The following is a 5,930-nucleotide window of genomic DNA, read 5'->3' as shown; positions in this document are numbered from 1 at the left end:
AGTTCAAGGACACATAGTTAGGTAACTTACTGATGTATCTATGATCGCCGATAATCATTTCAACACAGTTAGCATGCACATCTGTAGTAGGCACAGCTGTTAAACTGACATCCTCTCTGTTGCAAATCTTGATGTGATTTATCTGAACATTTGCATTGGGATGACTGAAAGTATCAGTATTCTCCAACTCCAACAAATACACCATCATGAAACAGGAATCATCTAACGCAACAATACTTTCTAACTTGTGCACCTTTTCATCATTGAAAGCGACTAATGTATTATTTCTTTTCATAGTATCAGCCCGATATGAAGAAGAACAATAAAAATGTCCTCTGACCCTTATCCGGTTATACACAGTTACTGCTTGATTTATATCCACCTGAATAGTAAGTGCTTCAAGAGCCTCACATTCAATAGCACTCAAGAGTCTCATGTGACCATTTCCAAAAACTCCGACATCATTATAACCATGGTGAGAAACCACAGGAGAGACCATATGAAAAAACCTCAGAATTGGATCAGACACTTCCATCCGTGAAATGAAACTGGGAAGCATATGAACAAACAAGAATTTTCTCAATGCCTGCATTATGAAGCCAGTGTTCCCTTGCAACTGTCTCTTGATTCTAAAATTTGCTGCTTCGACGGGGAAACAAGAATGTGTCCAAAGGGGGCCCCACAGTTGAGCACATTTTGTAAGATGAGTTAATGAGTGAATATTGAATGTCATAACACCTGCTCCATACAAAATCTGACACTTGCCGACAAATTCAATGAACAGCAAGTTACTTTGGTGTAAGTCTTCCAATGAGATTGAGTTCTGAAGTAAGAGATATGAAGCCTGGACAAGGAGGATAAAATGCATCCAATATTCATGAGGTAAAATACCACTCAAGCATGGGAGACTGTAGACAAGTAGCCAGGAGTACCATTCTGAGGCTTTCCAGTTTTTTCTCTCTGATAGGGACCAAGGACTTCTTGCTACTACACTTGGAGGCCTGATTGATTGAAGACGATCATTTATAACTGACAACAATCTGACAGACCCTATATAGAATGGATTGGTTGCACATGAAAACCACAAGTGAGTGAGCTGACGAGTTACTCCCAACAACAGACAGTGCATGAAGTCCACTAGAAACCCCCAGCATATGGGAAAATGAGGAAGATTGATTAAAGGGCTGGGTCCCTTCACTCCTCGAAGAGTTCTGTTATTTCTGAACGACTGAGCCATGTCTTCCAGCATTTCATCATCAGTCCCATCACTGTATTGGCAGACATCAATTGGATATTTGACTGTTCTTTCGATACATTTTCATGGGTGATAACAGAGACTACAGCCGTGGTAACCATTGAACCTTATAGTATTCTGCATCAAAGAACGTGCAGGTGCATCAGCACAACTAAACAAACCAAATATCTTGCTGTGAACTTCGAGGTCACCCTTTTTCCAAGTAACACCCTCAACAGCCAGCTCCTTTGCCTTTTTCACAAATTGCTCCAGAAAAATCTCCATCTTAGGTTCACCCTTTCCACACCAAACACCAGCAAGTAACAAGTTGTGCCTCGGCTTGGGGGGTAACTCGTTAATCATTATGAATATTGGCCACATAGAAATTGAGAAGACCGGAAAACAGGAAATCCATCAGTATTAAATGAATATGAAAAGTTACTGTCATTACCTAATAGCTCTTCATCGGCCATCATCCTCTTATACACATCTCTGTCATAAATATCTTCTTTATTGTCTGGGGACAATTTGTTCCTGTTCCTCCGATATGAAAGTTGTTCTGTTATGTCCGGTCTCTCAAAAAGTGTTTTGATTTGTGTGGGAAGGTCTGCTGTCACAAAGAAATTTTGATAGCACTAAACATAAGGGCATCAACCAATGCCCTTGGTGAATCGTGAGGGAGTGTCACTATCTCCTTCTTGGGCAGTAGGACTTGCCCATTGTTGGTTAACTGTTAATGGGAAAATGGAATATTAGAAGGAAAACAGGAAAAGAGGGAGAGAAAGAAGATTTACAGTGAATGCATCATTTCGCACTTGTCACTTTCAAAAAAATACATCAGCTCACCATTTTCATGTTTGGAAATGAGCATATTCTGGAAAAATATGCCATTTCTATAGGCATGGGTGAAGTTCATCTATGCTCCTTTTTCACGATTCCGTTGAAGGCAAGTCCCAAGTACACTCCGCTCATCTTCAACGAGTTGAAAACATGCAAAAACACAGTGTAAAAGGGAAAAGACGCTAGAAGTTGAAAATTGCAAAAATCTGTACTTCAGGCAAATTAATTCCATCCTAGCCCTATTCAAACAGTATAAAATGTTATTTGTCCATTTGTTTACTTCGAGGAGGGGAGTAGGGTATCATTGGCTAAAATTTATCAAACACACACAAAGAAACAACATACGTCGCCATCGGGAACGAGGTGCCACTGGACCTTGGGCTCGGGCTTGGATTTTGCCCCCTGGGGTTCCTTCTTTAGGGGCTGAGATGGAGTCTCTACCTCGGTTCCAAGTGCCTCTTCTCCTCCAGACTTGGTCCCGACACCAGTTCGTCTGGCACCCTTACAGAAAGACTGTATGGTTGTCAACAATGCCGGCAACTCTCTAAATACCCACAGAAATAAATGAATACAGGGAAAATGTTTATAGTATATATCAGACGAAAATCCTCAAACAATTGTAGGAGTAATTCTTTGTAAATTAAACTGCATAAGATTGATGATCTTGTTGAGGCCAAGTTCAATTCTGGTGTACGTGCCATACTTGGCAGAATGCCCCGGGCTGTCGGCACGCCCATCCCCAGCGATGACCAGCATCTGTCCTTCTGCCTTCAGTGTTTCCAGCAGGGATCTTTGATGTGCCATCCACACCTTTTCCACCACAGGCTGGAGGATGCGCTCTTGCTGTCTGAAGAACGTCCTCTCTGTAATTACTGCCCCCTTCATGAAGCTGAGGATCCGGAGGGTCTTCACAGCGCTCCCTCCAGCAAACAAGGTGGCAGCAGACAGGATGACGTTCCCAGCTGGAGTGCTGCCATAGTGTGGCTGGCTGTCCCAGGCACCAGTGTTGTCGCACGCCACGCATTCTTTGGTGACCCTCAGATGGGTGCCTGTCACCTTTTTGTTGATGATTACATTGCCCGAGGAGGAGGCAGGACACCTATGAAAGAGTCTCATCAAGTGGCTTTCGAAGATTATGTACTTTGCCTCCTGATGAGGCACTGGTGTCAGGTTCGGTACATGCCGTGTTCTTGGACTGTGATCTCTCTTGTCATACAAAGTCAAGGCAGTAGACATTTGAAAGGCTATCACATTCATGTAGAAATATATTTGAATGAATAGGTAAGCATACTTGTTGGTGAAACACTCTAAATACTTCTTGACCTTTCATTGTTCATGAGAAAAAAAAACTGACAAGATTTTGGCAGTGTCCTACCTATTATCATTCACAACAAAATTGCACATGGCCTAACTATGCATTTGTGCAATTAACTACCGAATGTGCATTTCAAATAACCTCTTTCTTTGTTCTTGCTTTATGCATAATACCTTGACATACAATATGGAATTCTCATCTTCATCACTTTGAAAATGTATACATTTTCTTAAATGTGTATTTCCAGATAAAAATAGAAGTTGTGATCAGGAAAAGTTGGATAATTCTGTTTGTTTTGATTGTACAAATCTCAACATTCACTGAAGATGTTTTATCAAGACAATTCTATTTGTTCCACTCATTGACCACCAATCTTGATGCTTGAATGTATTAACTCTGATTCATCATGAAACCAATGTTAGGTATTGTTCTCACCATCAGAAATGTCAGTTCTCAGTCTTTTTCCACTTGAAACTGTCCACACTTCTCCAATCTGAATGGTAATAAAAACATTATATTTCCTGTGGTCCTGGGGGCCGTCTGTCTTTCTGTCTCTGTTTTGCCCTCCACGTGAACTCTCCATGCGTGCAGTTGGTGCGTGCGTGCACGTTTGTTCGGGATTGTGCTGTCCGTCTCCTGAATCTACTGTTCTTGGTTGTGGTTCGGGAAGTGCAAAAAGATGACATGAAACAAATCCTTTTGATACACCTTGCCCCTCTTAAAGACACCAGACACATCCAAATGCACCATTGAACTAAATTTGTTTTTACTTTCTGTTCGAATGATTTTTTCCACTTTCACTTTGGCAACTTCTCTGGCAAGCCCAGGAGAGCTGCGAATGCTGTTGAAATATGACTTGCAAGAGACAACCGAAAGGGAACAATGGCACTGAGGAATCCCACAGTGCATAAGTGACAGTTTTCTGTGCATTAGGGATACTGGGCATTGAAACCCAACAAAAATAACAGCTTTTACAGTATGTATGTACTAATGTTCCAAGCACATTTCTCCTTTTCAGTAATATCACATATACCAGCAAGTCCCCATATGACTAGACAACGTGTATTTCATTCATCCTCGTAGTTACAACTGTATGTCCATAATTTTGATGATCTTTTAAAGATACAGAGCAACAAATGTAAAGCAAAAATAGAAATATTTTTTGTACTGCTGTAAAGTGACTGATTTTGCTTGCCAGATTGTTTAATCAATGCTGCATTCACAATGCCTCCTGTTACTGTGACAAGTGTCATTGTATGGGTTCAAAAAGTCATGATTGTCCACCAGTAATCTTTTGTATAAAAATGTACTTGTATCAATTAAATGTATTAAAGGATTAATTGTCTAATATATGATGCTATTTCTACGTGTCTTTCAAAGACCGTGCATGTTTAAGTTATAGCTCGTCATTTTGCAGTGAAACCCTGAAACATGAATTTCTCTCTGTATCTTTGGGTAGGAGAATATTGTAACCCAACTGGGCCATTGTGCATTGTATGCCAGGGCTCTCATGTCTTTGCATACATAGGAATCATTCTCTCTCATCACCGCATTCATATGGAACAGGAAAGTACAAATGATTACACCGGTATAACCAACTTCAGGTATTTGAATTGCAATGACACAAGTGCTTCACTTGCCTTTTTAATACTCTTGACAGCTTAAAAGAATAAATGGACGGAAGTATACCACGAAGTCACCATTGCTCGCAGCCTGTCAGAATGTAAACCGACTGCCCTTAACTGGGGCTAGTACTGGCTCCCTACACACCCGTCCTTCCCCAGATGTGACTAGAACGCAACCGCTCCCCTACTCAGTACACTTGCAGACTTTTATCCGTATCGCGCGCGACTAAATGCACGCCCCATCAGTATCCAGATACTCGAACGTGATTACACGCACCATCGTGACTTTCACTTTTGTTACAATATCAAAGCCTACTGATCCTCACTGATCCAGGAACCGGTTTTGCCTGTTGAAATATAAACAAATAGGTTGTTGTCATCACAGCAACATACTGTATCAGAGCATAGCTTCTCTTACGGCAGCATGGTAGAAACATCTGTTTGGGCCATTGTAGTAGCTTTCGTATTTTAATGGAACCAAACACCTGTGTCACTATTCTATCCCATCTACAATCAGTATCTTGGTCTCCCTCTACTATGCACCACAGGAACTTGGGCCTCAAGGACTCTTTTTTTCTGTCCCGTTATGTCTCATAACATGTCCAAAGTATTCCCAGTTTCTGTTTGTTTTCAAACTTCAATAGCCTGTCACTAGGTACATTAAATGTCCTTCTGAGGTATTCAAATAGGGATCTCCCTAAAAATTTGCTGTTGGAAGCCTCCCAATTTTATGTGTGACTGCTGCAGCCCAGACCAATTCCTGAGCACCGTTTCATAAGATTTGTCGGCCCATATACTGTAAGTTGTCAGTCTCTGACAATTAGTAACAGTCAGTGACCAGAACTTCTCAGCCAATCAAAACCTATCAGACACTGAAAACTTGTTAGGGCTGACAACTTTCATGAAACAATGCCCA

General features: G+C 41.2%; 1 pseudogene; it reads right to left on the bottom strand.

The window, feature by feature from the left end:
• Nucleotides 1–299: 299 nt before the first annotated feature.
• LOC139719303 (uncharacterized) lies at nt 300–3,331 on the bottom strand (annotated as a pseudogene).
• Nucleotides 3,332–5,930: the final 2,599 nt, after the last annotated feature.

Source organism: Diadema antillarum, unplaced genomic scaffold, assembly GCF_040938485.1.
Source record: "Diadema antillarum isolate AM-2024a unplaced genomic scaffold, OU_Dant_1.0 scf00000108, whole genome shotgun sequence".
NCBI classification, from domain to species: domain Eukaryota; kingdom Metazoa; phylum Echinodermata; class Echinoidea; order Diadematoida; family Diadematidae; genus Diadema; species Diadema antillarum.
The sequence above is the reverse complement of the archived record's forward strand: the minus strand, read 5'-3'. Positions and strand labels throughout refer to the sequence as shown.